Source organism: Lissotriton vulgaris, chromosome 5 (assembly GCF_964263255.1).
Source record: "Lissotriton vulgaris chromosome 5, aLisVul1.2, whole genome shotgun sequence".
Classification (NCBI taxonomy): domain Eukaryota; kingdom Metazoa; phylum Chordata; class Amphibia; order Caudata; family Salamandridae; genus Lissotriton; species Lissotriton vulgaris.
The window spans coordinates 1327148739-1327168806 of NC_141693.1; positions in this window are offsets into that span (position 1 = coordinate 1327148739).

A 20068-nucleotide genomic window follows, 5' to 3' on the forward strand; every position below is an offset into this window, starting at 1 on the left:
TATTTGTTAATTGTTAATTGATATTAGTTTATCATTTTAAAATTAATTGTGGAAATTGTGTAATGATTTTTAGGTGTGGGCGTTCTCTGCCTATGGAATGGCTCTCCTGATTTACTATCATCTTGTCATAACTGGCTTAATGGACAGTCTCCCCATCTTCAGTTTACTATGCATTCAGATCCACGGAAAATAGATTTTTTGGATATCACGATCTTTGAAGATGGCGGTGCATTGAAAACCACTTTGTATCGCAAAGCCGCTGAACGTAACTCATTGTTACAATATACAAGCCATCACCCGCGGGCCCTCCAGGATAACCTACCCTTCGGGCAATTTCTTTGGGTCCGAAGGAATTGCTCGTTGAAAGATCACTATATGGCTCAATCTGCAGATTTGGCAACTCGCCTTCTGGAACGCGGTTATCCTAAAAGGCTTGTTCGTCAGGCCAGAAAACGCGCTTGGTTTAATCCGAGGGAAGATTGACTTGCTCCCAGGAGTAAATCCAACACTCCTGATGATCGCATTGTATGCGTCACAACCTTTTCCACAAAGAGTAATGATATAAAACGTACCATCAATCATCACTGGGCACTTGTTGCCGATGCCATACATCAGACTGACCCCCCCTTCATGCTTTTAAGAAGGGCAAGAGTGCGCACGATTCTGTTGTCTGTTCCTTCCTACAGAGTCCCAAAGATCCGACTCTGTCGTCAATGTGGAACTTACCACCAATTGTGGGCCATTACCGATGTGGGCATTGTAAGGCGTGTGATAGCACCATACAGACTAAAAAATTTGAATATCAGCATATCAAAACGTCTATGAGATCACACACCAACTGTAACTCTACTAATATCATATACGCTATTCTATGCCCATGTGGTTTGATCTATGTCGGACAGACCCAACAAAAAGCCAAACTCTGCATCCTTCAACACATGAGTAAGATTCGCTGTGAAACTCAGGGTGCACCACTTGTGCAACATTTCAAGTCTGCAACACACTCCCCAGAAAGTCTCAAATGGGTCATTTTGGAACAGGTCACACTCGGCCCAAGAGGTAGAAGTATTGCTGACATTTTAAAAGTAAGGGAGCTTAAATGGATGTTCCGTTTCAATTCCATTAGTAATGGTCTTAACAAATATGACCGCTCCTTCTCCCAGCTAGCGCTACTTCGTTAGGGAGGTCCTTATAAGCTCTACCCAGACTCTGTGTTCTCATCTGACAATGGTGTTAACCTAAAGACAATAATTGCAGAAATTATCGATGGGCCTTTACCATCTTGCGATAGGTACGCCCTTCCACAGAGGTACTAACTAACCAACAGCTGCAAATTTAGATTGTAAGAAAAACTGCATTCTATGTTTATTGATTGCACACTTGATCATCCTATCTGTTGGGCCTTTACCGTCTTGTGACAGGTACGCCCTCCTTGTAAGAATCAGATTGTCTTATTGTTTCTCAATTTATATGTAATATAGCATTCTTTGTTTGATGATGGCACATGGTTTGTTCTATGACCACACCAATTTGGCCTTTACCGTCATGTGACAGATACGCCATACGCTGGTGCTGGTATATATAAGGCTAATGGGCTACCATTACAATGACCTAATAAGGTTATGGTTTATTTTCACTTCTTAATTGTTAAGTCTATGGTATGATCACTGGTTGGTCCCCCAATGTGATTTTCTCTCAACTACATTCATATTGCGACTTCGGTTTTTAATGATACTGGCCATCCTGTATGGGCCATTTTGCCAAGTATCTTTATCCGTTAAACATGTTGTCCAGTTTGTAAGATGCAAGACTTCGGCTAGTGACATACATTGTGTTATGCAGCCATTAGCGTAATAAGCCACCGACGTTCTATTGATAGTGTTTATGTTCATTCCTTCTGATTTAGATACACACCTACAGTGTGATATGTGTATCGATTTTCAACCTGTGGTACAACAACACTAACCACTCCAACATGCCCGCTCCAATGAGCTTCCACATTTTTTACATTATGTCCTTCTATATTTTTTTCCATATGATCGGAACTCATTCGGCATTGTATGTACCTATCTTGTTGATAATGATATATATGGACACTGTGATGTTCGTTTGATTTTTAAGTCGTTTTCCAACATTATTTATCCTTCCAATATGGCCGCTCCGCAGAGCCTTCCCAGCCGTATATTCTGCGCCCTCATTTATTTCTAATACGATCCAAACCACGTGATTGGCACTCCGGTTTGCAATCTTGAGCCCGTTTCACGCACGAACTTTCCAGCGGTCGGCGATGCATGGATTTATTCCAATTACAGCAGGTACACTTCTGCGCACTATGTGTGATCTCATTTTCTGAGTCCTCACAGTATGTCCCGTTTCTAATGGAGAGCTTTATATATCTTCTTTGTGACAGATGCCACATGAGATCTCCAAACATTAGACCCTATCCGGGCTTGGCTTTTTCCGCCTGCAACCTCGTATGGTATGTTTCATTAACTGTGCTACTCTAAACCTGTTAGAGTCTCCTTTTAATAACATATATAGTGACGACCTCCTCACTTTCTTTTATCAGAATTTTCCCTTCACCGATTGATTGACCCTTAACCAGCCCTGCGGGTCACCATATTAAACAATTGAAGACCACTGTCCGGGTCTTACGTTACAAGCTGGGCTGTACAAATAGGTATGTTGTAAATGGGCAACAGGTAATCCAATTAAGGCATTCGTTATTACTAAGTTAGACTGATTTTCAGTGGCTCTTGTGTTATTTAGTAATATTCAGTGTCCCATTCCTCATTTCTCTAGACATCCCTTTTGATACCAACCTATGAATTGTTGATAATCACTTAGTCGTCAAAGTTTCACGACGCTAATGCATCCGCTCTGAATCACAGTGCAGCCCACTGTAAGTTTATCCACTTTATTATATGTGGCTATCATACATGTTGCATGGCACAAGTTAAGTTTATTTTCTTTACCATTTTCTCCAATAGAGAAGGATTCTGCAATTTATCTTCGGCTGCATCTGATATTTGAGCGTGGTTCTCTAGCCTTGGCCCTATCTAGCCTATCTAGCTTACCACCTAGTGTAACAAACATCTCTGGTATGTTTTGTTATTTCTAACGTTGATGTGCTTAATTTTAATTGTCACTAATGCGTGGATATGTTCCTGATGGTACTATACCCTTTTTGTACTAAATAGGTCTGTGTCCCTGTCCTATGTCCTGATGAAGACCCCAATGCAAGGGATCAATTTCAGCCTGTTTTCATACTAGGGGTCGAAACGTCGACTGATTTTTCTTGTTCCTCAGCTTCATTCCCACAATTATGCTATTAAATATATTCATGAAGCATGGTATTTTGTAGTAGCAATATTGAACTTTGGTCTTTGTTAATTGAAATCACTACAAGAATCCTCGATTAATTGTAGCCTTTTTGGCTTTGTTTTTATGTCACTTACCCCTTCCTACACTCACTCCGCACTTCCCCCTCCCTCTTTTTTCAGGGCACTGTACGTATCATTGTAAATGCTTTGCCTACAATATTTGCCTGAATAAGTGGCTTAGCTACATTGTAAATAATAAACAATGTCAGCAGATTGACCTGGTTGTCTCCATAATTGACTTTATTTTGCTTTAAATAATTTTCTTTTGTTTTACTGGGACCCCTCTCTCTCAGCAATCTACATACCCAGGTCCCAGTGACTTTATTGGGTGAAACCCCCCTCTCTGCAACTTAATTAAAATGTCTTCCTATAATACAAAAATAATGAACCTTAGTTTTAGAACCTTTTTAAAACAACATTCTGAAATGCAAAATTTCACCCGTGCAACTGAGGACTAAATCCTGGTTGAATAAATATTCCTGTTCATGTAGCTTGTCTATAAATGTTTTGTAACATGGGCAGCTGGCAGTCTTTTTCAAACGAAAACATATCAATGCGTGTTCTATATTATTTTGAGTTCAGCAGGAATTTACTTCAGCTGATCTGTTTGCCTGTTAATACCTAACACAATGTATCTAAGGAAAATGCTGTAAGTTTATTTATTTTTTGTAAAACACCCAATTTCATTTTTGGGGGCTTTTTATTCCTAGTGAATGTGAATTTACATTTTAGTTTTTAAACATTTAGACATCTTGCTTAATAGACTGAAAACATTAAAAAAAACACCATCACACATTTGAGCTCATTTCAGACAAACAGAAAGGGGTCAAACACTCAAGACACACAATATGACGCGCTTTTAGCCATGCATTTTCATAAATAGCGCCAATGCTATTCACTTACAGAAATTGCACTAATGGGAAAACCACATAGACATTTAAACACACATTTAACCCACAAACCAATACTCAGGACAGAAATGAAGGACAGACCACAGACTGTACTTAAACCGAACCATTTGTAAATACTAGTTGTAAGTCATATTTACAATAAATGCTTCTCAATTGTGTTCCAAAAGACTGCAAAAACAGCCCAACAGACTGATGTATGTCCAAGAAGTGAAAATACACTCAATTCACTAGCTTTGACTAGCAGAACACCAAAAATCGCGCTGTATATCTTCATTCATAAAACTGCGCAGAACAAAGGATCCTTGTATGTATTATGTCCATATTTTAATTTCCTGGGGATACAAAATCACCAAGTAAGAAATATGTTTTTAAATCTAACCTATTTAGATATTTCCTGCTAGGGAAGCCGGCTAATTTACTTCACATCACAACATGGTACCTTCCAAATAAAGCAACACATTCTTCTTATGTGAGCTTTCAAACAGGCATGCACAAAATATTGCAAAATATACAATATTATAATCAAAATAGTGCTTAATGTACTTTTCGTACGTGCACCGTTCAACTAAACCAAATAGAGAAAATTCTCCTCATTACCTGTCTACACAAATTGCAATTTGCATATACAAACCTATACAAATCCAAAGTTTCCCAACACAAATTCCAAAGTTCCAAAGCTACAGTAAGCGTTACTAAACTACCTTACTCTTCCAAAGCTACAGTAAGGGTTACTAAACTACCTTACTCTTACCAATCAAAAAGGTTATCCAAATTCTAACTGTCAAGTTCTAAATGACCTAACAGTCGCTTTGTTTTTTTTTTAATACTCACGCCAAAAAGGTTCTCAGTCAGGAGTGACATCATGTGGAGGATCAAAACCAGGAAGAGCAGAAATACACTGGGCTGCAGAGACGAAGAATCCCCAGAATCCCTGTGCACAGAGTACCTTCTTAGTAGAATCCTGTCTTGTCCTCCTCAGTAGCTTTCTGTCTCCTGACAAGATCACTCCCACAGAAAGTCACTTCTCTGATGAAGCCCGCGTTGGCCGCGCCATCTGAAGAACTGAAATCTTCATTCTCAGTGGTCTCACTAATACAAAAGAACTTGGCACAGAAGCTGAAATATTAAAAGACATCTTTATTAAATTTAATAAGTGAGGCCACGTCACACAGAAGCCGCAGCAACCGAATGAGGCAGTCTAAAGAGTACAAAACACAGAGGCCTTTTATATGTTTAGAGTTACAAGCTCAGCATCAAAGAAAGGGGCAGTCCTAGCTTCTGCAAGCATACAAAATACCTAATATGGACATACAAGATCTGCAAAATATTATCCAATAGAAAAACATCATGTAACCCGAATGTCCCCCTTACGTTGTGTTTCTGCCCAACCCATAAGTCAATCAATTACAGCACTTATAAGTCAATCAGTAATGGCAGAACATGTCTGTATGCAGTTAGGTAGCTAGTGTCTGAGATTGCTTTCAAAGCCGGACAGAGGGGGGGTTTCTACACGTTGCAGTCCAACGGGCAGAAACACTTCATGAATCAGTCTGTGTAAAGGCAACACACATTGATGGCAAATGTAAGATGAAGTTAAAATTAAAGAACCTCAAGAGCATCTTTGTTCCTGTTTCAAGCTTTTCTTTGTTTCCTTGTAACAGGGTATCTTTGGAAAACAGTTTCTTGTTTTCATGGCACAGTGTTTGAAACTGTGCAGCAGTGCTTCTTAGTTCCGTTTAACAATGTTTCTTTGTTTTCGGGTCACAGTGTTTCATTGTTTCCTTGCTACAGTGTATCTTTGTAACTATACCAGTAAACCTTTGCCACAGTGTTTCTTTGTTACAGTCGCACAGTCTACCTTTGTTTACATGTTACAGGGTATCACTTTAGCTGTGCATGTGTGACTTTGTTACAGTGCTTCTCTCTTACAGTGTGTCTGTCACAGTGGATCAATGTAACCGTGCTGCAGCAACTTTGCCGCCACATTTTTTTGCTACCATGTCACAGTATACCATATAATAGATGCAGTGTGACTTTGTCACAGTGTCTTTTACGTTACTGTGCCATTATTTTCTGTCGATATGTCATAATGCTTCTGATTTACCATGTTACAATGCAAATGTGCAGGTGCGACTTTATTAAAGTATTTTTCGGTGTTTCTGTGCCAATGTATCTTATTAAGATGTCACAGTGTTTGCTACTGTGCTAATGTTTTTTTGTTACAATGTCACAATGTTTCTTTGCTTTTGTTTTGTTTTACACTGTATATTAAACTGTGCCTGTCACAGTGAATGCTTCGTTACTGTGCCATTGTGTTCTGTTGAGAAATCTGATAGAATTGAAACGTAACATTGTCATCTTACTCAAGTTCAAGTTCAAGTTCAATTTATTTATGATTTTGGAACTCAGATGAGATCCACATAAAAAGAAACACAAAAGATAAAACATACATTTTTGAACAATAGAATAAGATATACAAATATACATAATCTTATAAAACGTCGGATAAAATCACTGATGATAATCATAAGATCCTTTAGAAATTTTAATATATATCTAAAAAATATTTTAAAAAGTTAAAAACCCTGTGGCAAAACATTTCATTAGGAGGATTATAAATGGCATCTATAAATGCGGTGGCAGACAAAATGGATAGTTGCAGGCAGAGTGGCCTCATCCACTTACGTCGATACAATAAAAGAGCCAGACAAATAAAGAGCACATGGGTACATGGATAACATGAGTCCACAAATACCAGTAACACCTATGTCCAAAGCCCTCTTTTCTCTACAGGAAATCCTAGAGTCAGTTTTAACCTTCCTGGGCCACATATTAGAAAATTCGGACCAAACCTTGGACGTACAGATTGGCTTACTCAAACATTTAGTAGGAGAAAAAAGAAAGAAAGAATGCTCGGATGGGAAAAACACACAACACACATTTGGCAACAATCAAAACAACAAGAGTGAGAACACAACGACTAAAGGCACAAAAAAAGATGCAACTACTCAAACGCCTGAACATGAGTCACGAGAATCACTTATGAATGAACCCCGAAAAAAACAAGAAAACGAGGTCATCTATTCATTGAAAAAACTCTTCAAAGAACCAAAAACAATAAGACAATACCCAATGTTTTCAAATACAAAGGATAACAACTCTATATCTAAACCTGATGAAGGAAAAGGAGATAATAATCTACAAACAATAAACGAAAATTCAGAAGAGGAAAATATGGAAAAAATTATAGAAGAGAAATCATGCCAAAATGGGGCTAAGAATCGAAGAAGAAAACCGCATAGAAGAATACAAAAGAAAAAAGCCTGCAAATTAAGATTTCAAAACCCCAAAACTTATTCCAAAACCGAGGATAAACAAACAAAGGAACTAATTATCGGTGCCCCTCTTAATAAGGTTAAGGAGGATAATACAATCAATCAAAATTACTCACTATTGAATCCTAACGCCGGGGAATATCTACCAGTCAAATCTTACACACGAATATGTTCAGGAAGCCAAGAAGTAACTCAAAATTCTGAAACTAATTCCTTATGTATGGAAGGCCTTTCCTCAAAATATCTCCTGTTTGAAGAACTTTTTCCAAATGACAACGAGCCTTTAAACCGAGGGAGAATTGTTAATCTATTACAACAGATATCATCACTACGATCTCTGACTAGCAGAGAAATTGCACTTGTGTCCTTTCCAAATAAATGTAAAAACAAAATAGCTATGGTTACTTTCTGGTCACCTACCTTGCCAGGGATCATTCTAGAAGACAAGGAAGTTATGTACAAATGTGGGTTTGACGTAAGAGAAATATCTGATCCTAATGAAGTCAAACCTACGGAAAGACAACCATGGAGTACAGTACGAAATCTGAATACGTTAAGTGGTAATGGGAGTATAACCCAGAAAAAAAACTTAACTTCTCATGGAAAAGAGTCTCTAAAAGTACAAGTACATAAAGGTGCGAGAATAGTGTGGACTCAAGATATACAAGCGCAAGAACCTTTAGCAAACATTCAATCTTGGGCATGGATTTCAGAGACATTAAATAGCAAAACTAATTCTTGCCAGCATCAACCTATGGTTTAACCCTGGCTCTAAATCTAATATAGTATCTTGGAATATGGCTGGAAAAACTGACAGTAAAATGACTGATGCTATAAAAAATCAGCCAGACATTCTAGCTCTACAAGAAACTTGGTCTACAAATTCCTTCAGTATAAACGGCTACTACGTATACGACACTCCAGCAATGGAATCAAAGAGTGGACATGCCAAAGGGGGGTTAGCAATACTCCTGAGTGAGGAAGATCAATGGGATCAAGAGATCATTGAGACCAACTCTGTTCATGTACAATGTATTAAGGTCCTAATGCACACCAATGACTCAGACAATCGAAGACCATTATTATTGTTTAACGTATACTTTCCCCCTGGTTCCAAGGGAGACAGTATCTTTTTGGAGAATATGGAAACTATGTTACAGATACTCGAATGTCTACAATATCCGCAGTATCTAATAATGGGTGATTTAAATGCAAAAATCTCAAACAAAGACATCAGTAATTGGGCAAAAATGTACAAAGAGGAATCAGTTGAAGTGCCCATTCCAACATTTCCAATAGGAAATCGCTCAGACTCGAGAGGCAAAAGTCTATTATCGACCTTACCCAGTCTAAATGGGACTATATTAAACGGCAATGTGGAAGGTGACATTCCGGCAACAATAACCAGGCGGGGAAATGGTACCAAGTCAACACTGGACTATTTTATCTGTGAATTTGATCTTTTTGAATCATTTGATCATTTACACACAATTTTTACAGAGGAAAGTGACCACGCTCAGTTACATCTAACCTCTAATTGGATAGCTTCTCCTACCCCGACCTGTCACATAATTCACCAAGAAAGCTGTGTCTATATCAATCCCATCCACCGGCGCATTTTCTGGAATTCTCAAGCCCTAGATCTGATCAGCTCTTTAATTCCTATCTTGCCAGTATTAACTGAAGCTTACTCCTTAGATCCAATTACCAACTTTGAATACACAATTAACAAACTAAAAAACATTCTCCTAGATGGATTAACAAAAAAGGCCAATGCAAATAACAACAGAAAAAACATAGGAAACAGAGTGTGTAACTCATCATTGGCAAAAAAACTAAACAAGCTAATCAGAGCACAATTCCTGAAGTTCTCTCTATCCACTAAGTCGGACATAAATAGACTAAAGAACAAACTAAGAAGAGAGAAAAACGGCAAGAAAAAGAAATTACATGATAAAAACTGGATTGATATCCAGAAAGCCTCAAAGAGCCATAATCAAAAAGACTACTGGGCGTTAATTGCTACTATATCAGGGTCAAAAAAGAAACTACAACCAATCCCTGTTACACCCCAAGACTGGGAAATCTATTTGACAGATCTATACAAAACCAATTTGAGCGTCACAGAAGTGTCTGACGCTGCTACGGGTCGAGTTGAAAGAAAAAGCCTGATTGTTAACACCACACCATTTTCTATTGAATTGCACATAAAGAACGCAAGAGCTACAGGTGCATCAGGTCCTGATCAAATTCCCATTAAAGTACTGCAAGCCAATCCAAAAGAATGGAGTCAAATGCTGTGCCCCCTCTTCAATCATCTGTTTAAAATACAGCAAGTTCCAAAATCTTGGCAGGGGAGCATCATCATTCCAATCTTTAAGAAAGGAAACAAGAACGTTGCAGGCAACTACCGCCAGATAGCATTGATGGATGCTACGGGAAAGATCTTTGCAGCTGAAGTTCTGGATCGTTTAAAAACATGGGCATTTTCTGAAGGTATTATACCGATGGTGCAAGCCGGATTCCGGCCCAATCATTCAGTAATTGATAACATCGCAATTTTGCAGACCATATTGGATAAGTACACAAGAAGGAGATCTCAAACTGTGTATGCAGCATATATAGACTATTCAACAGCTTTCGATCGGGTTGATCGACCCACATTATGGAAAAAGCTAAGAATCCTTGGAATTCCGGAACAACTGTTACAAATAATAATTAGTCTTCACTCTAAAACGTGGTGTCAGGTACAAATGGGAGGAAAAAAAGGCTATACTAAACAAATCACAACAGATAATGGACTTAAGCAAGGTTGCTTGCTGGCACCAATACTTTTTTCTCTTTATCTGAGCGATTTACCAAGTTTTCTCCAAAAAAGCTCCAGTTTTCCGCCGAAAATAGCTGCACAGAGCATACATGCGCTACTCTATGCAGACGACATAGTGATGTTCGATCTCACCCCCTTCGGCCTTCAAGAACTTTTACGTATTTTATACAACTATTCTAGGAACAACTACTTAATTCCCAACTTAACTAAAACGAAAATTGTGGCTTTCACTGGTCGAAACAAAAAAGGGGTTAGGTATTGCTGGAAGTTGGGAAACGAGAAGGCCGAACAGGTAGAGGAATATACCTATTTAGGTAGAATTTTTGCAAAATCACTAAAGAATTCAAATCAAATTACTAACTTAAAAAGAAAGTCGCAGATGCACGCTGGAGCACTGGCAAGACTATATTCGGCAACCGGGACAAAACACTTTGCATCAATGATAAAGGTTTTTAAAGTAAAAATTCCACCAGTCCTATCATATTCCACGGAATATATACCAATGAAGCAATGGTCGTTCATGGACCAGGAAGAGGGAAAAATTTTAAAGAAAATGATGAAAGTCTCTGCCTCAATCCCAGTACAAGCTCTAAGGCTGGAGTTTTCAATCACTAGCTCATATGCGACTGCAGTTGCAAATGTGATACGGTGGACCTTCAACCTTCTTCACGCAAAAAGTGATACTTTACGAGCTTTGCTCAAGGAAGAGATATTTGAAACTGAGTCTTCCTATCAGACCTTCTCTCGAAATATGGTTAAAGCGCTAGATCTTGCACAAATTAATCTGGATATTTTACGATCTTGGACAGCTGCTCAGCTGAAATTGTTTTTAAAATGTTTTACACCTAAATTTAGTTATGACTCTGACTTTGCACATTGTAATACGCTATCACTATATAAACCATTTACAGCAATTATTGAATATAAAAAGGAACCAGTATAAGTAGGTCTTACATTAACTCATGGGGCAAGACGGGCAATAATGATGCTTCGCCTGGGCATCCTGCCTTTACAGACTTTTACCTACAAATGGACTCCAGGAGGCACAACGACGTGCTCTTTGTGTCTGGGGGGAGATCAGACAATTGAACATTTATTGTTTGTATGTCCCAACTCAATAGTAGTATCGGCAAGATCCAGATACCTAAGACCGATTTACTGCAAATGTAGAATAGTTACTGTAAAAGAACTGCTCGTATTATGTAAGCATTCACCTAACGAATTTGTGTGCTATAATCTTTTTAAATTTCTCAAAGTAACCTTGAACATGTTTTAACCTTATGAATTTTTAAATCAGATCGCTGAAGTGTATTTAACTTTTGTAAAATTATTTTAAAAATTTGTGGTCCTCGGTTGAGTACCAAAACAAATAAACATACTTTGACTTTGGCACATGGGTAACATCTTGGGTGGAATTATTGCACAAATTACACACAGGGGAGGAACCGTACCATTTGGACAATACATTGTTAAGTGGAAGAGAACCCTGCCTCAATTAAAGCCAAAAACGACGCATTCCATGACGGAGGTTCCAAGTAATATAAGATTGTACTTTGTTTATCAGGCAAGAATCAATAGCTGGATGAATGCCTCTCTTTGAAATATGTGCTTCCCTGTCCATAGTAAAACTTAATTTCCAGGTGGCCTGCTCCAAAGTTGCCTTAAGCTGATATGATGATAAAGTAAAAAGTACTGATCCGCCCAAATGAAGCAAGTCCACCGCAGTTCTACATTTTTTTACAACTAATGATTGCTCATTTAAGGTTCCTAATAATTCTTTCTGAATAAAGGATCTTGTACCAGGTTCACCCTTTACAAGGCTTGTAACCCAGCGCACTATCCCTGCGAGACCCTATACCCAACTACTGCGCAGCCCAAATTCCAGCCTAAGAGCCGCACCAGCACAGGCAGAGTTAACTGAGGTTAGATTCCGCAAAATTTTACCTTCTGTTTCTTAAGTCGAGTAGTTCGATACCATACAACAAGGACGCTGGGATTTTAGCACGGAAAACCTCTAGTAGGAGTGCGCAGTGTCTTCTACCTGTGGATCTGTAAAGGGAGATTAAGCTTTTACCTTGTACCATTGCTTTCCTAATATTGTTTCCTATATGAGCATTTTTACTTGAGTTTCCACACACTATTTTTCCTAGGAAGACATATGAATTTACCACTTCCAATTTTTGTCCACCAACAGACCAAACATAATTTCCAAACTTCAACTTTTTCCTTCCCCGCATGCACATTATTTTACTTTTAGACACATTTATCTTTAAGTGATGGGCCTCTGAAAATTCATGTAATACCTGCAGACGACTATTTAATCCCCTCGGTGTTAAATCCAGTATTAATATGTCATCGGCATATAGCAAATAGACTATCGATTTTCCCCCCAATAATGGGGCGATACCTTCACTTAAAGAAAGGGCATAGGGTAGATCAGATATATATAAGGAAAATAATAGGGGAGCCAACAAGCAACCTTGTTTTAGGCCGTTTGTTGTAGTAATAACTTGGGATAGACCTCTTTCCCCTCCCATCAGGATTCTACACCAAGTGTCAGTATGGAGAGCTCAAACCAACTCCAGAAGGGTGGCTGGCATGCAGAGGTCCAATAGTTTTCTCCACAGCAAAGGATGATCTACTTTGTCGGATGCTGAGGAGAAATCTATGAAAGCTGCGTACACTTTCCCTCCTCAGACCTTAACATATTTTTCAGTTATTACTTGCAATGCCGTTAGATTATCCATGGTTCCATGCCTTCGCCTAAATTCGGTCTGTTCAAATGGAAGAATTTCACCCGAGTCCACCCAGACATTGATGTGCATCAGGAGGCATTTGGCAAAGACTTTACCCACGGCATCTAAAAGTGCAATTTGTCGGTAATTGTGTGGGGCGTCACGGTCTCCCTTCTTGAAGAGGGGAACTAAAATACTCCCTTTCCAAGATGGGAGAACGGTTTTATTTGCAAAGCAGAATCTGAAGACCGGGAAAAGGATTTTACTCCACATTGCACTGTTTTGTTTCAAAACTGAAATTGGGAGTTCATCCGGTCCCATTGCCCCCGAGGAGCGCATACCCTTGATGGCCAGTTCAATATCTTTTTCAGAAGGTGGTCCATATGGAGATGGGTCTTCATTTACTCTGCTACAATCAATCACATTCCTGTCACTTGCATAAAGGTTCTGGATATGGCCAACCCATATATGCTCTTCAATAGCAACTGGAAGTGGTTTTGATCTAACTCCACAGCCCTCCCCGACAAGAGACCAGAATGTTCTTGTTTGACCTTTCAACGCAGCTTCCCTCAATTTAATCCATATACTATCCTCCCTTTCTTTTCTCATCTTAACCTTCACCCTAGTCCTCCTTCTCTTGAGTAGTAAAATGCTACGATATCTTTCGGAGGAGTTGGTAAGATACTGTTCCCTAATTAATTTATTTATTTCAATATTAAGTAGACGTAGAGATCTGGGAATTACTCTAATGTTACTGCTTTGGATCGACTTTTTTGCAACTGCAATCACTGTTTCCATAAAGTCAGCAAAACATGCTATTTCAGAGCCATTCCAGTTACCCAAATTGACCACGGTGGCCTCTAGAATACTTTCCAAACCCCTAATAGCCCTGATATTCCAGTGGCATCTTCCTGATTTCTTACCAAAGCCGACCAAATCACTATTTAACGACCATGGATCGGTCTGAATTGGGTTTAAATTTACAGTGAGAGTTAGCACTTTATGGTCGCTATGATGAGTATTAAAGACCTTAAGAACGGGGGGCGTGGCTAAAGCACCGATGGTGGAGGTCGCCTGAGCGCTCGGCTCTGCGATTGAGCCGCCATTAATCCTGTTTTCCAGGCACTAGGGGCTCCCCAACCCACGGATTGCTGAGTGAGGAGGGACGCTGAGCCGGGAGGCGACATCGGAGAACTGTGGCGAGGTACGATCGAGGAGAACGGGGCCGACCGAGCGCCAACGGATCGGACGGCGCTGAGCTCAAAATGGCGCCCGCCCCGTCTTGGTGCTTCTGAGGCAGCCTGCGACCTTGGGCAGCAGGGGATACCGACGAAATCTTCCTCCGCCTTTCCCCCTTGCGGCGAGGCGACACACACACCAGCTGCCTGGGCGGCCGACGGCGCTCGTGAACTTTCCAAGCGGGGTCCGTCGGAGACGCTGCCCAGTCGGGCCCCTGGAACCCTGGGTGACCCGGAATCGGGGAGAGTGGAGGATCCCGACCGGAGCCCCGTTGGACCCCTGGCGCCATTGGCCTCTGCCGCTCCGAGACTCGGGCGGGCTGTTCCGCCCCTCCGGGCGCTGCGGGACATCACTGTGGCCCCCCGGGGGGACGCCTCCCATGAAATCCAGAAGATAAGGTTGGCACTGGGCCCCGGGGGTGCGTCTGACCGCTACGACCCATGAGCGGGGACTGGTGACCCATGCCGACGAAGTGCCTGTGGGGGAATGTCGAGCCCATCCTGAACACGCTGCGCGAATAGTGGGCCCGGAACAGAGGGCTGGAAGTAGTACGCGGTGGCGAGAGCGGTCAGCCTGACCTTTGGGGCCTACGTGGACCAACGAGGGTGACGGAGGAGGCCTGCTGTTGGGGACGGCGGTGTAGGTGGAACGAGGGGGTCGCGGCCTCCGACGGAACACTTCAGGTTGGTGGTGGCCCTCCCTCCACCTCCCCGCTTTCCTTCCCGTCCGAGTCCGACCCATGGGGGGTTGAAGCCGTCCCACGCTTGGGCCCCTGACGTCGTAGGCCGTCATAGAGACGATCCAAGAGGGCCCAGACCACGTGGGAATCACAGTGGGCGCCACTGCTACCTGGTCCGTACACTCCCGGCGGATCCTACACAGGCCTGGAGACAAGTAGTAGTGGACCCCGGACACAGCTAGGAGTGGAGCAACTCGAGGGGGCGCTGTCCTGGCTCGACGTCCCCGGAACACGGGCAAAGTGGCCTAACAGTTGGATCCCTTCCCACCGCCACACCAGGAGAGGCTGAAAGGAGACCGCAGAGGAGACTCGTTGGGGCGCGTCGACCCACGAGCTGAGGTGGGACTTTCTGAGGCTTGGCTGCGTTTCCCAACTGGGTGCTCGTCCGGGTCACCATCAGACACCACGGACACCATGGGGAAGACAAAAGGAGCCAAGGGCAATGCGCAGGCTACCTCGGACACGGAAACACCAGACAAAGGGGACCAACTAGACCCTGAGACGCCGCGGGACCCGCATCTCCAACACCAACTGGACAAGATCCTGGTGGCGATAACAGATACAAGATCAGCGCTACAAGGATATAGCACAAGTCGCGACAAGCCTGGGATTGCTCAGGGCCGACCATGGTAAGCTCTCGGACAGAGTTAAGGAGGTGGAGAGCTCGGTTAGTACCCTGGAGCCGGCACAAAAAACCCTCTCTGCTGCCAAGACGTCCTGAATCGGATTGAAACACTGGAGAAGAGGGCGGAGGACGCGGAGGGACGCAATAGACGGAACAACATCCGAATAGTGGGACTACCGGAAAAAATTGAAGGTGGGAACATGGTTGCTTATCTCGAAGAGTGGCTCCGGACGGTGGTGGTGACCGAGGGGTTATCCTCATTTTATACCCTGGAACGAGCACATAGGGTCCCATCCAGACCACCACAACAGGGCCGACCTCCGCGCCCAGTGGTTGCGCGGCTGCTGCACTTCCGGGACAGGGACTTACTTCTTACTTCTTAACAATGCTAGACTGAACGGACCCTTCCAGGTGGAGAACAGTAGGGTTAATATCTTCCCGGATTATACCTACGAGACCCAGGGCAAGAGGGCCTCTTTCCTAGCAATAAAGCGAGAACTTCAAAGTGAGAGTATACAGTACTCATTACTGTTCCCGGCGAGGCTCCGAATCATACTTGACGGCACGACCAAGTTTTTTGACACCCCTGATGAAGCGTGTAGCTGGTTGGAACTGTATAGAGCTGGCAAGGACGGCCCTGGATCACTTTTCCCAACGGTTCCGGAAGAGAGGCCACGGCAGAGATCTAGGAGGATCCGAAATGGCCGTAGTAGACTTGGACGGCCCTCGACTCTGGAGACAACGGCGGAACGGCGAGGGGTTTTGGACACAGAGGACTCTGAGACTGACAGTGCACACCTGCCTACGGTTACCCCGGAGACGGCAGAGGGACTGCTGGATTGGCAAGGGTGATTCCGGGTGAGCCGATTTCAATAAATGAGCGGGCGGTGGGAGTGGGGATGGGGTCTCACGGGGAGTGTTTGCTAACATGACGATGGAAGGGTTGAGGGGTAAGACCTGCAATAGCCCTAGGTTATTATGGCTCGATCGCAACTAGGTAGCTCAGACAAAGGGCGGCTTTCTGCCGGTGCTCGACCCCCACATTGCCCTTGAGGCAAGCCTGCGGTGACTACCGTTAGGATAGTCTACTTTTTTTCTGGGGACAGTTTGGATGGGAACTAGATCGCGATCTTTGGGATCTGTTCTGGGGAGGATGGGGGGGGAGGAGTGGGATAGGGTTGTTATGTTGTTGTTGGGGGGAGGGCACGCCATTGGTGCAGGACAACCACTGTGTTTGGGCTGTATAGAGCTCGAATGGAGGGGAAGAGGCAGGACGTTATGGGACAATGGTTGAACTATCTAACTTAAAATGTATTACCTGGCACGTGCGCGGGCTGCATACTATGTCAAGACGTCACAAGATACATGCTTATTTAGTGCGCAGGGGAGTGCAAATAGCGCTATTGCAGGAAACGCACCTCACGAAAGCAGAGGGACTGGCATTACAGTGCAGATGGAGGGGACAACTATACAACACCACATACTCAGCTTATGCTAGAGGCGTGTTGATTTGGATAAGAGCTGGGGTCCCTCTTCAGGTGACAAAACATACAGTAGATCCGGAAGGGAGGTTTGTGGCCATAGCGGGTAAATTGGGAGGTAAAGACATAAACATCTGCAGCATTTACGCACCCAATGTGGACCAACTGGCCTTCTTCAAGACAATGTCGGGTTCCTTGGCCCACTATCTGGTGGGGCCACTCCTGATGGGAGGGGACTTCAACTCGGTGGTGGACATAGACCTCGATAGATCACACCCCCCTCTAGTGGATTCCCCAACATGCCGAGTAGCCAAGGGTAGACTGAAATGGTAGACTAAATGGGGACTGACGGACATCTGGTGAGCCCAACACCCACATGCCCGGGACTACTCTAATTTCTCGGGCATGCACGAATTACATGTGAGGCTGGATGGGATCTTGTGCTTGGCGGAAATGGTATCCTCGGCCGCGAGATCCGAGTACTTGGCGAGGACGATCTCCGACCACAACCCTCTATTGGCCGACTTCAGGTGGTTCCCGGGTGCCTCCTGTGTTCCAACTTGGAGATTGCGCCCTGAAATGTTGGAAGACCCAATATTCCGGAGCGAACTAGAAGACAGGATCACTGATTATTTCGCTGAAAATTAGGGCACGACTGGGGAGAGGGCAACAGAGTGGGACGCCTTCAAGGTAGTAGTGAGAGGCTATTGTATAGCTAAGAAAGTGGGGATGCGCAGGGTACTTCTGGAAGACCTCGAAAAGTCAGATCGTAAACTTCGTGAATTGGAGCTCTTGCGACCCGGTCGCCCGGAACCAGACCGCGGCGGCGAAAGAAGCTGTAGCCGTCGAAGTGGAAAGACTGCGTAGTTTCGACTATAAGACTTACTTGACCAGGTCGCTCATGGAGGGAGACAAATCGGGGGCGCTGCTGGCTTGGTTAGCCAATCCCACGAGGCGCAGCTCTCCCACGGTCTCCATGCGTGACTCTGAGGGCGTGGAGGTCTACACCCAACCCAAAATTCTCCGCTGTTTCATGTGCTGCTATGAGGAGCCATACCAAAGTAAGATGATAGCGGACTCCGCTCCCATTGATTATTTCTTACAAGACCTACCCATTCCTAAACTAGAACCTGAACAGGCGAAGGACTTGGGTAAGGATGTAGAAATAGGGGAGGTCCGCAGTGCCATAAAACGTATGGCACGCAACAAAACCCCAGGATTAGACGGGCTACCAGTAGAATTCTATGCCACCTATATCGACCTGTTGGCCCCACGACTACTGGTAGTATATAAAGAGGCGAAACGCCTGGGGCACCTCCTGGGCACGATGCGTGAGGCCTTGGTGATCCCCCTGCTTAAACCTGACAAAGAGAGCGACGGCCCGGCGTCCTACAGGCCATTATCGATGCTCACAGTAGATTACAAAATATTAAGTAGCATCCTAGCGTCTAGATTACTGGAACACATGGGCACTCTAGTACATAAAGATCAAGCGGGGTTCATTCCCAAACGTAACACCACTATGAATATACGCTGGCTAATTCGCCTGTTGGAAGAGGACCACGAGGATGCCCCCATCCCATGATACTGTCGATCGACCTGGAAAAGGCTTTCGATAGTCTAGAGTGGGAGTACCTTCGTAGGGTGCTCGGTTGCTACGCGGTAGGAGAAGGATTCTTGCGGTGGACAGCAGTGCTCTACTCTTCAGAGATGGCGAGGGTAAAGTCGGGAGTGCTAATCTCCCAGCAGTACCCGGTGGAAAGAGGAACGAGACAGGGTTGCTCGCTGTCCCCGTTGCTTTTTGCGCTGGCGGTGGAGCCCCTGGCATTATCGGTCCGCACCGGGGCCCACTGCGGAGGACTGAGGACCTTATTGGGGCAACAGTTCATTTCCCTTTATGCCGACGACCTGTTGCTCTTCCTGGAGGATGCTGAGGGGGCCTTGGCTGGTGCCGATGCTGTACTCACTTCCTTTGGTGAAATATCAGGCCTCAGGGTGAACTGGTGGAAAACGTGCCTATTCCCAGTTCATAAAGGAGAACCCCCAACCCGACACGCCTAGAGCAATTAGATGGGCACCCAGCTGCCTGAAATACTTAGGGGTTTACATTTATCACTGTCCAGCCGATGTACTGGAGGGTAATATCTCCCGTAGCATTAGAGCGCTGAAGGGAAGTATGTCCTTTAGAGCCACCCTACCGCTGTCAGTAGCGGGACAAATTGCGCTGCTTAAGATGGTGGCGCTTCCCAGGCTACTTTATTATTTTATCCCTACCGCCGTATGAACTTGAGGTCACTGATTGTAGCTTTCCTCCGGGGGTCGGGCCGTCGCAGAGTGGCACTTACGCCTTTGATGAGGCCTAAGGCGGAAGGGGGGCTAGCTGTCCCGGACTTCGAAGTGTACTACTTGGCAGCCCAGCTGCAGGTCTACACTCAGGAGGTAGCACGTGAGTTCCGAGGTCCAGAAGAGGAGCTGGGACTGGGAATACCCAGGCACGTACTCTCTTACATCGCAATGCAGCAGAGGCTAGCCCTAAGGGACCTCACACAGGAGGAACGCACTATTAGATCGTGCTGGAATCGCATGCAGCGAAAGTCAGGAATGAACAACCCCTACGCCCCCGAAATACCGCTAGGAATGCTTACAGCATTGCCGCATGGTGGGGATTGGTTGCAATTACAAACTTGGGAGGACGCAGGTATACAAGTAATAGGTGACCTGTACGAGGACGGGGCGCTGTTGCCCTTCCAGGCAATCTCGGATCGGTTCGAAATACCCAGGGGCTATTTTCTG